The following is a 13,959-nucleotide window of genomic DNA, read 5'->3' on the forward strand; positions in this document are numbered from 1 at the left end:
TGGAGGCAAAACTGGTTCTTCCACTGTGGGGGAGGGTTGTCCTTGGACAAGAATTATTCGCATTGCTGTCAATTTTCTACAATATTGCAAAAGAGCTCAAAGACAATATAAGGTCCAAAGTCTTCCCCCCCCCACCCTCCGCAGAATCAGAATCAGATAACCTAGAACGGTGTGTACCAAGGATGCATATAGCTTCCCATTGGAGACTCCAGGAATCTTTTTTTGCTTAATCCAATTTTCATTCCACAAATAGCTCACAACTGGAGACAACCCAAATGTCCATCAATAGAATGGATAAACCATGGAATGGTAAATTCATACAGTTCAATATCACACAGCAACCAAAATGGTATTCATTTTGCATGCCACAGATGCATGCAACAAGATGGATGAATCTCACAGAATTCATGTTGCGTGAAAGAGGGTAGACACAAAAAGATACTTGCTGTAGGCTGAATAATGCCCCCTAAAGATATCCAGTCTTTCCCTGGGACCTATAAATGTTACCTTATTTGGAAAGAGGGTCTTTGAAGATGTGATAAATTAAGGATCATGAGATGGGGGGGGTTATTCTGGATTATCCAGGTGGGCCCTAAACACCATCATGAGTGTCCTTATATAAGAATCAAAGGGAGATTTCACACAAACACAGAGAAGGCCATAGACCAAGGCAGAGATCAGAATGATGCAGCCACAAGCAAAAGAACATCAAGAAATGCAGGCAGGGCTTCCCTGGTGGCGCAGTGGTTGGGAATCCGCCTGCTAATGCAGGGGACACGGGTTCGAGCCCTGTCTGGGAAGATCCCACATGCCGCGGAGCAACAAAGCCCGTGCGCCACAACTACTGAAGCCCGTGCGCCACAACTACTGAAGCCCGCGTGCCTACAGCCCACAAGCTGTAGCTGGAGAAAGCCCGCGCGCAGCAACGGGGACACAATGCAGCCAAAAATAAATAAATAATAAATTTAAAAATTAAAAAAAAGAAATGCAGGCAGCTGGCAGAAGGCAGAAGAGGCAAGGGATGGATCCTCCCCCAGGGCCTTCTGAGGAGACTCAGAGATGCTGACACCTAGATGTTGGACTTCCAGCTTCTAGAACTGTGAGATGATACATTTCTTTTGGTTTAAGCCACCGAGGTTGTGGTAATTTGTTACAGCAGCCCTAGGAAATCAATACAATACAATTCCATTTATTTAAAGTTCAAAATCAGCCCATATTCATCCTGAGTTAGATGTCAGAATGTGGTTACATTTGGGGAGGATGTAGTGTTGGCAGGGGAGAGGAGGGACTTGGCAAACTGCTCAAGTTCTTTTTCTTGACCTTCACTTTTGTGTATTTCATTGAGTTGTATATTTATTTTGTGTACTTTAATATAAAAAAATTATCTCTTGTCCTCCATGCAGTTCTTACAGGGCTGGCGTGAAGATCTAAATGATGTTGAGTCCTGTTTGAACTGTAAATGCTGAAACAGATGCAACATGAATGCCCTTCACAGTCACCAGGTGTTTACTGGGTGCTGGGCATCATGCTAAGCTCCCTTCATGCATTATCCCACTTAATCCCCCCAACCCATAACAGCTCCCATTTTGTAGATGAAGAAACTGAAATGCAAAGACAAATGGTTAGTAACTGATGAAGCCAGGATTCAAACGCAGGCTGTCTGGTGATGAGGACCATGACCTAAGTCCTACACAAATGTTGAATGATTGATTATCTCCAGACTATTAAACCATCATGGCTATTCCGGTTTTAAAAAGAAAGGTACAGATCATTATGTATAGTAGACTACCATTTGTGTAAAAAAAACAAAAAAAGGAAGCTAAAGAACCAATCTGTTTATTTTGGATATTTGTTTATATTCAAAAAATATTTTTATCAAGAAACTGAATACATTTAGCTGCAGCTGGGAAGAGGCACTACAGCAATGGAGACAGGGTTGAGAAGGTGCTTTCTGAATTTTGAAATATGTAAATGTATTAGAAATTTATTGAGAAACAAAAAGAAACAATGATTATAACAAAAACCATCAGAGAATTACATGAACAACGTTATGCCAATGATTTGTAAAACATTAACAAAAGACACTTTCCTGCAAAAATATAACTCAGTAAAAATGACACAGGAAGAAAAAGGAATTCTGTCTAGACTTAGGACCAATAAAGAAATGTTGGGGCTTCGCTCGTGGCGCAGTGGTTAAGAATCCGCCTGCCAATGCAGGGGACACGGGTTCCAGCTCTGGTCCAGGAAGATCCCACGTGCCACGGAGCAACTAAGCCTGTGCGCTACAACTACTGAGCCTGTGCTCTAGAGCACGCGAGCCATAACTACTGAGCCCGCGAGCCACAACTACTGAGCCCACGTGCCACAACTACTAAAGCTTGCGCACCTAGAGCCCGTTCTCCACAAGAGAAGCCACCACAATGAGAAGCCCACGCACTGCAATGAAGAGTAGCCCCCACTCGCCACAACTAGAGAAAGCCCGCGCGGGGCAACGAAGACCAAATGCAGACAAAAATTAATTAATTAATTAATTTAAAAAAAAAAAAGTTGTGCTTTTTTTTAAAACCTGCATCCCATCTCCCCCCAAATCTCCAGGGAGTACCGGGAGGGCAGGGCTTCTGCGTTTTCCCACCACTGTCTAGCTCAAGCCCAGCGCCGTCCTTGGCACGCTATAGATACGTCCCTGAATGTTGGACCTCTTGGCTAAGCCGAGCATGAATCGTGGACCTCTGGGCTAAGCCGAGCCTTTGGGATGATGGAGCGTTAACACATCACTCGGCAGTGCCCAGTGCATCCTCCAGGAGCATCCGCCAGCCAGCGCGAGCAGGAAGCCTCACGCATGTGCACTGCCTGCCTGAGGCATTTCTGTGGCCGGCCGGATGGTATGGCGCCTGCGCGATCCAGAGCCGAGAGGGAGGCGAGCCGAGTGGGCTGTGCCGCAGACGCCTGCGCGGGGGCGGATGTGGGCGGGGCCTGCGCCGCGCCTGCGCAGTCTTCGGCGGCCGTGTGGGACGGACAAGGGGCGGGCTGGGGGCGTGGGCCGCGAGGGAGGCTGGGCGGGCCGGGCGAACGGCGCCGCGGGGTTGGCTGCTGCCCTGAGGCCGGACTCAACGGATTCGGGCCGCGCCACCGGGCGAGCTCGCCGCCCGGCCCCAGCCCGGAGCCAGCGAGCAAGCGAGGCGGCGCTGCGCGGTAAGAGCCGGGGCCGGGTGCCCTGAGTGTGCGCGGTGGGAGCGTCCCTCTCCTCAGCGCCGCCTGCGCGGCCAGGCCCCGGCGGCCCCGCAGACCCCGGCGGCCCGCGCCTGCGCCGTCCCCTCCCGGGCCCCCCGCCTGGCGCGCGCCTGCGCCATCCCCTCGCGGGCCCCCGGGCAGCCGAAGCCGCGACCCCGGCCGGCGGGCGTCCCGGCTGCTTGGGGCCTGGCTGGTTCTGCGCCCGCGCCCACCGGTCTCCTCTTCTCGCGCGCCAGGAGAGGCTGGGGCCGCCGCCCCATAGCCCCTGGCCCCCAGTCCTTTAGTCCCCGGCCTCCATCCCCGGGCCCGAGGATGCGGCGGGCGGCCGACCCGGGCCTCCTGCGGGCTCTGCTTCCGCCGGGCCGCGCCCCCACCCGCTCCCAGCTCCGCCGGCGGGGTCAGCCCGGAGCAGGAGGAGTATCCTTTTTTCTCCAGACCTGGTTAATTGCATCAGGTTGGATGTGAATAATCTTGTGTTCTGCCGAGGAAATTCTGCCTTTCCCGCAGTGTGGTCATTGTATGGCTTCAGTGGTTACGTTTAAGACATCAGAGTTCGTTTCTGGGCAGTTCCCCTGGAGATGACTGGAAAAGAAAGTTTCCACTCAGTTTCGGCCCATTTACAAAACCAAGTAACTCCTGTGATCATTCAAGCGCAAAGAATCTTGATTTGTTAATGCCCTTGGTAATTCGCGGTCAAGCACGGGAGGACCCAGGGAAAATTCCCATAAATTCGCCGTCCTGTATTGATCACAGGGGGAAATGTCTGTGTTGTATTAAAAAAAAAAAATCATCTTCAGCCATTGATAATGTCTTGTAAGTTTGCAGCAGATGCGAGAGACTAAAAAATGTTTGCTTTCACCCCGGGGGCTGCATCTTGAGATGCAATCAGAGCCTGGGGCTTGGTAGATACCAGCAGACATCACTACAATATGGGTAGGTTATCAAATAGACACATCGATGCAGAAGGGTAAGGAGAAGTAAGGTATTGACCTAGGTAAGATTTTTTTCTATAAAGAGATAGCTGATTCAGTAATTTTTTTCTCTTGAAACCAGTCTCCTTTTCTCCGTTGAATGAGTGTGCACCAAGCATCTTGAGATAGCTGGAGAATGCTTTTTAGTTGCCTGTGCATACTCTACGTATGTAGGGATTTTCTTGACATTCATTTTCAGTAAGAAAGTGAGGGGTTCCCTGGTGGCGCAGTGGTTAAGAATCTGCCTGCCAATGCAGGGGATATGGGTTCGAGCTCTGGTCCGGGAAGATCCCACGTGCCGCAGAGCAACTAAGCCCGTGTGCCACAACTACTGAGCCTGTGCTCTAGAGCTCGCGAGCCACAACTACTGAAACCCGTGCACCTTGATCCTGTGCTCTGCAACAAGAAAAGCCACCGCAGTGAGAAGCCCGCGCACCACAACTAGAGAAAGCCCACGCGCAGCAACAATGACCCAACACAGCCAAAAATAAATAAATAAAATAAATAAATTTTTTTTAAAAAGAAAAGAAAGTGAATATAGTGCCATAGAAAAGCTTTATCACTCTGCACCTTGGCAACAGTCCAAATATCTAAGTGTGCAGTTCAGCATCATAGTGAATGGGAAGTGATTATAGCAGTATTGGTTAAGGTGAGGTTTGTATCAAAATTTCTGTTTTAAACTTGAACTTTTGGGGTTGTGTATCTGCAGTGTGTCCTCTTGAGACGGGATTTCTCTGAAGCAGAGGTTCTCTTTATAACTGACTCCATAAAGTACATCTTATATTTTAGATGACTCAGATGATAGTATTGCTTTGGTTCAAAATTATTATTAGGGATGGGTTTTCATAATACATTAAGACTTGCTGTATAACCATATACATATTTAAATCACATGGCTAACTTGTCCATAGTCATTACGCAAACTCTCCACCTCAGTAGAGGAACAGTGGCAGGGTGTCAGTAGGTGAGTTAAATTTCTTGGCTTTATGGCTTTGGGCAAGTCGGTTTTCCTTTCTGGCCTTCATTTCCCCATCTGTAAAGTGTGGGGGTTGGGGGTGGAGATGGAAAGGAGCTTGAGTTGCCAATTTTAATGTTTAATGGATCTTTGCCTACTTAGTCCTCTTCAGCCAGGGGTAGAACTGGGCCTTCTCACCAGTTCCATGACATTGTGGTCCTTCGTCAAAGACCAGGTGGTGTTGTAAGGCTGGTGAGAACCAATCTCGGAGACTCTTGGTCAGGCCCCTGAAATGAACTGTTGAGTGGGCTTCAGTGTATTAAGAAAAACGAGGACAATATAGGGAGTTTTTCATAAAACTAAATTTATTCAACTAGGACTTCCCTTTCTAAAAAATGTCATTTTCTTGATACTAAAATTAAAGCATCTTCTGTGACATGATGGTGATAGTAAATGGTGCTAAATGAGATTGTAATAAATGGCAACTACAGGTTGGTTTTCTTATCACAATGAGGTATTTTTAGAAATAAAGAGAACGTAGAATCTATTGTTTTGCTGTTGTAGTAAGGGAGTTTAGTGAAAATGTTCCTGGGGCTTTTGCTGCTAAGATTAAAGTATAGATTACTTTTTAAGAGTAAATATGAGTTACTTTGTGGTCATTTGTCCCAATCCACAGGCAACTAAGAAGGCTCTGTTGAATTTGCTTGGTATTAAAGACACTTCTGATCATCCTTTCCTACCAGATGTAAAATGTCAGGATATTTTTGTGTGTGTATAAGCCTAGGCAGGGAAATTCCTCCTGGTGGTTGGAATTGTTAGTATTGAATAGACTGGCTGCCGAGGTAAAGAACCCCTGTGGGGATTCTCTGTCAGCTCCGAAACTTTTTAGTATTGTGACCCCAGTCTTTTGCTGTGAAACACCATGACCATCAAGAAATTAGGCTTACAGATTATATTTCAGATATGCTGAGGGGAGAAGTGGCTGTCCAGCACCCTGTCCAGTTCCAAAGTGAATGTAACAGATGACCATTGTGTCTGTGAAATCTTAAAAATTTGTAAAGATTTAAAAAATCTTACTAGATTTAGATTTAGAGTTATTGTAAATTTTCTTTTGTACTTACAAAACTACGGTATATAATGTGTATCAAGCATACATTTTAAAAGTGTCTCAAATTAAAATTAATAATGCAATCTTTAATTCTTCAAATACTCATGTTCACATTGGGAGGACTGACTGCTCTCACCCACCTGAGTTCTCCATTTTCAAAGGATAACATGGAAACTCTGTAAAGGACATTTGTCCAGAAGAAGAGAATGCAGATCTGTTAAGTGCTTTCCCTGACCTTTTTGCACATCTTCATTGTAGTTCTTGTCTTTATTTTTTGGTTAAATCCTGAGGTTTGCCCCTGCCTTTCTTTCTAAAATGTTAATCTGTTCACGGTTACTGCCCTGCTCGCTGCACAATTTAAAATCCTTCAATGGCTCCCACTATCTTTACAATCAGATCTACCGATCCTTAGCCTGGTGTCACTGGGCTCTGGCCGCCACTCTCATCCTGCCCCCACCTCCTTTTAGGTGCTTCGTTGAGCTCTTGGTCCTTGGAACTCTCTCCAGTCTCCTCTGCTGGAAAGCTTTTCTCTCACTTCATCCTTCAAAACTCAGCTCAGGTAGGACCTGGCCTGAAAGGCATCCCTTATCCTGTCTCCTGCAGGCTTGTCCAAGCACCCTGTCCAGTTAGGATTTGGCTCTCTGGTTTTGTCTGCTCTTCTCCACCAGCTGGGACACCACAGTGCAGAGTGGGGTGCGTGTCGTTGCATCTGCTGGGTGAGTAGTTTGTTAGGCATGGGTCCTGAGGAAGTGGGTCACTTAGTCCCTGTCCCTGAGGAGCTTTTCATTACAGGTCCACTTGACCTCGCCATCCCTGAGATACCTCCCAGCCATGCACACCAACTTGCAAAGTCCATTTAATTGTGTCTTAGTGTCTAATTAAAATCTAATTTCTTGACGGAGGAGACTCTGTCTGTGATGTCTATTATATCACCTTTGTTCCGGGCTCTGGAAGGAATGTGCATTTGTTTCATGTTGTTTCCCTTTTTCCCCTTGTATACCTTCCATCTTGGTGGTGGTGGTTTTTATTGTTGTTGTTGTTGTTTTTGGATGGTAAAGTTTTAAGAGATGAAGACATTAAATTTCAAGTTCGTCTCTTGTACATATAGCCCAGGGAAAACAGAAATGTTAAAGGGGAAAAATACTTGGTCTCTTGAAAAAAAAAAAAGCCCTGTATTACACTTCTTTTCAAAAGAACTGAGTTTGTACAAAAGAAAAAAAAAAAGAGCCTGATTAAGCTTGGGAAAGAGGCAAAGAAACTGACGGCAGTGTTAGGATTTGTCAAGAAATACTTGTTAAAAATGAAAGTTGTCCCTTTCTTCCTCTCTCACTTTTCATGTTCTTGGGAAAGTCCCAACTCAGCCATTTTCTAGGGGCACCTCGTCCCGTGGGAAGTCCTGAAGCAGTTTGTTGGGGCTGCTGATTTCCAGAACAGTCACAACTGGACACTTTCTTCCGAGAGATGCCCCTGTCCTGCCATGTAGGAGATGCCAGTGTCCTGAGTCCCCCTCCCTTCTTCCCCTGGTAGCGTCTCCTGGTCATAGTTTGTTCTACCCCACCAGGCCCAAGAGTTCTTGAGCAGGAGCTATTGAGTCTTCTTGCACATTTTAAACCTTGATGGGTTTGGGTCAGTCTCCCCCAGCCTCCCGCCCCAACCCCCCAGCCCTGGCCTGGTGGCTTGCTGGACCTTAGTTCCCTGACCAGGGATTGAACCCAGGCTCCAGCAGTGAAAGCACCGAGTCCTAACCACTGGACCGCCAGGGAAGTCCCTGGTTAGGGTCAGTCTTAAATCTTCTGTCCTGTGTTCTTGTTCTTTTCCCCATCTGGCCTCTGCATTTCTGCAAACTCTGTCACATCATTACACTTACTCAGGTGTGTTTTCTCTGCCCTGTTACAAATTACCTGCTGGATTTTTCAAACCTAGTTCCCTCATTTTTATTCTTTGTTTTTGGTGGGGGGGGGGCAAGCCGCAAGGCTTGCAGGATCTAAGTTCCCTGGCCAGGGATTGAACCCTGGGCTCTCTGCAGTGAAAGCGCTGAGTCCTAACCATTGGACCGCCGGGGAAGTCCCCCTCATTTTTATTCCTCAAGCTTACCTCATTGCGTAATTATTCAACTTTGCCCGGCCCCTGCCACTCAAGGCCACCAGCCTTGGATTTTTTAGTCTTTTTTTGTTTATCTCTTACTTCTTGCCTCAACACTTGTCTCCTCTCCCCACCCCACTCTCCCCTCCCCCGAACTCCACCACCAGGAATGTCAACCTTTCATACCACTCTTCATCGTTCATGTATTCATTTGAATACAAGAATCGTGTATGCATATATTCATTCATGTACTCATTTGCAAACATGTATGGTTTTTAAAAATAACAGCTTTACTGAGGTATAATTCATATACCATAAAGTTCATCCTTTTTGTTTTTTCCAACTTAAATGAGTCAAATTTATTTATTTATTTAAATTTTTATTGGAGTATAGTTTTTTTTTTAATTTAATTTATTTTTGGCTGCATCCAGTCTTAATTGTGGCACGTGGGATCTTTAGTTGCGGCATGCGGGCTTCTCTCTAGTTGTGGTGCATGGGCTTCTCTCTAGTCGTGGCGCGTGGGCTCAGTAGTTGCGGCGTGCGGGCTCAGTTGCCCTGAGGCATGTGGGATCTTAGTTCCCCAACCAGGGATGGAACCTGTGTCCCCTGCATTGGAAGATGGATTCTTAACCACTGGACCACCAGGGAAGTCCTTAGAGTACAATTGATTTACAATGTTGTGTTAGTTTCAGGTGTACAGCAAAGTGAATCAGCTATATATACACATATATCCACTCCTTTTCAGATTCCCCTCCCACATAGGCTATTACAGAGTACTGAGTAGAATTCCCTGTGCTATACAGTAGGTCCTTATTAGTTATCTATCAATGTTTTATACATAGTAGTGTGTATATGTCAATCCCAATCTTCCCATTTATCTCTCTCCCGTGACCCCCTGGTAACCATAAGTTTGTTTTCTACATCTGTAACTCTATTTCTGTTTTGTAGATAAGTTCATTTTGTTCCCTTTTTTTTAGATTCCACATATAAGCAATATCATATAATATTTGTCTTTCTCTGTCTGACTTACTTCACTCAGTATGACAGTCTCTAGGTCCATCCATGTTGCTGCAAATGGAATGATTTTGTTCTTTTTTATGGCTGAGTAATATTCCATTGTATATATGTACCACATCTTCTTTATCCATTCCTGTGTTGATCGACATTTAGGTTGCCATGCTTTTTGAATTGCACACCTCAGTGGTTTTTAGTACATTCACAGAGTTGTGCATTGAGCACCACTCTCTAATTCCAGAGCATTTTCATCACCTCAGGAAGAAACCCTGTACCCAGCAACAGTCACTCCCCATTCTCCACTCCCCCAAGCCCCTGGCGATCACTAATCTACATTCTCTGGACTTGTCTGTTCTGGATATAAATGGAATCAGACAATATGTGGCCTTTTGTGTGGTTTCTTTCATTTAGCATAATGTTTCCAAGGGTTATCCATGTTGTAGCATTCATTAGTACTTCATTCCTTTTATGGCTAAATAAGAGTCCATACTTTGTTATCTATTCATTAGTTGATGGACATTTAGTTTATTCCACTTTTCTTTTCTTTCTTTTTTTTTTTTTTTTTTAATTTTTTGGCCACACGACACGTGGGATTTTAGTTCCCTGACCAGGGACTGAACCCGCACCCCCTGCATTGGAAGTGCAGCATCTTAACCACTGGACCACTAGGGAAGTCCCTGGTTTATTCCACTTTTGGATAGTATGAATAATGCTGCTGTGAACATTCATGTACAAATTTTTGTGTGGACAGATGTTTTCTGTTCTCTTAGGTGTATATGTAGAAGTGGAATCACTGGGTCATATGGTAGCAATGTTAAACTTTTTGAGGAACCACCAACTGTTTTTCAAAGCTGCTCCATTTTGCAGTCCCTCCAGCGGTGTGTCAGGTTCTAAGTTCTCCACTTCCTGATCAATGTATGGGTTTTCAGGGCATACTTTTTAAAACATGGGATATTTTTGGCACTTCTGCCTTTTGTTTTCCTCACTTAATACTTCTGGAAAGTCCATTAAATCAGCTGGTATCATTCTGACTCATTGTGATTAATGGCTTCATAGTAATATTCCATAATATAAATATACTGTTTATTCATTCAGTTCAGCAGATAATAAAAGGCTATTATGGATCAGGCACTGTTCTAGGCTTTGAGGCAACAGCATGAACAAAACAAACAAAACACCCTGCACTCTTAGAGGGTACTTTCTAATAGGAGCAGGGGTGGAAAGTCAGGAAATAAACAAGTAGCATAGCCTAGGGTTTACCATTGCAGTTTGAGTCTGTGGGGGCTTTCTGAGTAGTGTATATGAAGTACCAAAGGCTAGATTGCCCTAAATGTTGTTACAAGTTACTTTAAGTCAGTATTAGTATTAATAATCTTGCAGGAGAAAGTAGAAACATTTTCATAAAATAAAAAAAAGGAAAAAAAAAAGACCCAATTGGTTAATGTGGATATGAAGTTCTAGGAGATCCACATATGAGTCCTTGGTAGCAAAGTTTGCACATTTATAAATTGTATCCAAATCCTCTTATTCTGTTGACAAGTAATAGACATCATTCCCCGAAAACCAGGTGAGATATATGTGCTGGAGGTTTCTGATGGATGCAGTTGAGAGTACTTTTGGGGGAAATGGCAAAACTTCTGGGCCCAGTCAAGCCTCTTGTTTTCTTCCTGAACTTTTCTGTGTTTGTTATATTGCCCTATGAATTATTGAGATTGTCCCTCCAGTAAAGCCTACTTTAAATTATTCATGGTGATGCTTAGGGAAAATAATCTGGGTCCTCTAGAGTGGTTAGGCCTGGAGGGAATTCCCTCCCAATAAGGGCAGATTTATATTGATATGTAGCCTAGTTTGGCCTGCACTAACCCTTCTATGTTGGCCCTAGTGGTAATGCAGTTAAAATAAGCATTTCGGTTCTGATTTTGTTTTTTATATTTGACTTTGAAATGAAGTTAGAAATGCACATTTTAGACACACAGTTAGTTATTCACCCTTTGTGTTACCCATCCAGGTCAAAGTCTTGCTCATCCAGACCAGCTCCATCATGATGGAATGCTAGTCATCTATTAATAATCAGAATGTCACTCTAATGAATAAAACATTATTTTGCAGAAAAATTTTTTGGGCAATTCAGTTACTAATGTTCGTTTATAAAAATTCAGAACAAAACACAACCTGCAAATTTATGTTAAAGTAATATTTCTGAAGGTCTAGTGTAGAATATAAATGCCACCCAGCATACTGTCTAGCAGTACAGGGATCTTAGTCACCTCCTCTCCTGCCTTTGCTTCTCGCTGTCCTCCCCCACCACACATGTGCTTAGTTGGGTTGGGTTCCAAAACTTTATTTATAAAACTAATTTAATTCATAAGGTTTATGAGGTTTAGGTTATTAGTACTGTGGAATCTAATGAGCATCCGTGGCAGCATGGCTGAAAAAGCATACATTTCGTGTGTACCTTTCATTAAATACGGTCCTCTCACCATACAGCTTAAGGTAGTTATTTTCCTTAATTTTATAAGTGAGGAAACGAGGTTAAGAATACAGAGTTAACCAGGGGCCAAGCTTGGACTTGAGCCCAGTTTTCTAACTAAAAGCCCTATGTTCTTTTCACTGTAATATGCTGCCTTTCAACTGGAATGCATTTGCCATATGGTTGAAGGAACGACAGTGCCATTTAGCCTGGAGAATAGAAGACTATGTAGGGCATTGTTTCTCTTATAATTGAAATATTTGAAGAGCTTTCACATGAAAAGAGGGCTGGATTTATTTTGTGCTGCTTTGGCAGGTTCCCTAGTAAATGGTAGTTATAGTTGCACTGACATTTGGCTCCACGTACGAAAAACTGCCCAAGAATTGAAGAGGCAACTAGTGACAAAGCCTGTGGGGGTGTCATAGGACGATGGTTGGGGGACTGACCTTGATGCCTGCCTGGTCTTACTGAGGTCCTCTTCTTTGCCTCCTCCTTCTACACCCTTTCTTGCCTGAGCGCTTGGCTGGGCAAGCGCTCTCTTCTCTTCCTAACTTCATGCCTCTTCTCCCTTAAGCCACTCAGGCAAGTTTTAAATATGGGATGGCCCTTGATAGTAGTTAATGATGATTTTGTTTGATTGGTTCGTTTTTCTCACATATGCAGTATACACATTATTTTAAATAAAGTGACAGTGAAGTATGAATTTGGAATTTATAATTTTTTCCAATACTATTTCTTTTTTCTTCTTTTTTTCTTTTTTGGTATGCGGGCCTCTCACTGTTGTGGCCTCTCCCGTTGCGGAGCACAGGCTCCGGACACGCAGGCTCAGCGGCCATGGCTCACGGGCCCAGCTGCTCCGAGGCATGTGGGATCTTCCCGGACTGGGGCATGAACTCGTGTCCTCTGCATTGGCAGGCGGACTCTCAACCACTGCGCCACCAGGGAAGCCCTCCAATACTATTTCTGTAGTGATTTTTTTTAAGCAGGAAATAAAAATTGAAGAGTATATCCTGTGATGGTAGGCTAAGAGGGTGATTTATTATGCAAGTATGAGAGTCTCTGCTGAAACGCTAACGCAGTGTTTACTTTGTTACCCAAGGTTCATTATCCTCAGGGATAACCACCCAGGGTTCCTATGCTGTTTCATTCCTCGTCGCATGTGATTGCATAGGTGCTGCACCTTGTCTGGCCAGGGAGTCCTTCAGGTGGGGAGAGGGTGGTCAGCAGCAGCAGGGTCTGTATTGACGCCAGAGAGTGACTTCTGTGAAGGGTTCTTAGTCTCTGAACATCTTTGCAGGTGAAGCTTCAGAGCATAGTGAGGTCAAGAGGAAAAAGACCTGTTATCTCTCAAACAGCTGATTACTTTTTGCATAGCAGTTACTGGTTTCTTTGTCTTTTGTCTACATACTTTTTTTTTTTTTTTAAATTGTCAGGAGCCTGGAGCTTAGATATATGTGCCATGCTGCGTCAGAAGCGAGCTTGGGACATTTCAGGTGATGGGGGTGGCTGGTGGCTGCACTGAGAAAGAGATTCCCTCAGGAAACAGGCAAGTGAGAAAGTGAGCCCAGCAAATTCCCCCGTGTAGGTTCAATGTGATGCTCTTTAAAACAGTTGATGTTACACCACTGTTACCTGGAGCCCTGAGAGCTGAAGCGTTGTGACTGTCCGAGTATCTAGCTAACCGAAGTTAGTGCAGGAGCCGAACATTCAGCTGGTGTCTGATGACGAGCAGTCCTTCTGGCCCCGCTTGAGTGCCTTCGGCGAGGGAAGGACCCAACCAGTTTTAAGGCCGGTCGGTTGGTGTAGGGACATCGCTGATTATTAGTTGCCTCGGAATCTGTCGCTTGATAACTTTCACTCTCTAGTCCTATTCCTGCCTTCTGGACCTTTTGAAGTTTGAAAACGACTATTTTCACTTACCGAGATGAAAGTCTCACTTACTTGAGTTGTTTTCGGAGCTCTCTGGACTGGAGACAGGCTGGTTATTAGATTTTCTCCTCACAGTGTGGTTCTAGAACTGCACACAGTACCTTACCAGGTCCTCTGAGGAGGACAGTCTACCTGGGACTCCTGTCTTCCTGGATCCAGACAGTGTAAATCAGATGATTTATTTCAGCTCAGGACTGTA

At 44.7% G+C, this 13,959-nt stretch overlaps 1 protein-coding gene across 3 annotated transcripts in view; it reads left to right on the plus strand.

The window, feature by feature from the left end:
* The first annotated feature begins 3,037 nt into the window (after positions 1-3,037).
* Positions 3,038-13,959, plus strand: part of SPECC1L (sperm antigen with calponin homology and coiled-coil domains 1 like) — a 122,714-nt gene continuing 111,792 nt past the window's right edge. The window contains exons 1-2 of one of the 3 annotated variants that reach the window (XM_027088800.1): positions 3,094-3,192; positions 6,869-6,981. The gene's annotated coding sequence lies outside the window, so the exon portion shown is untranslated. Of the gene's footprint in view, positions 3,193-6,868; positions 6,982-13,959 lie in introns of all 3 variants that reach the window. The other 2 variants (XM_027088799.1, XM_027088803.1) reach the window with 2 other exon arrangements.

This window comes from Aethalodelphis obliquidens, unplaced genomic scaffold (genome assembly GCF_003676395.1).
Source record: "Aethalodelphis obliquidens isolate GAN/ISIS:26980383/991018 unplaced genomic scaffold, ASM367639v1 scaffold63, whole genome shotgun sequence".
Lineage (NCBI taxonomy): Eukaryota > Metazoa > Chordata > Mammalia > Artiodactyla > Delphinidae > Aethalodelphis > Aethalodelphis obliquidens.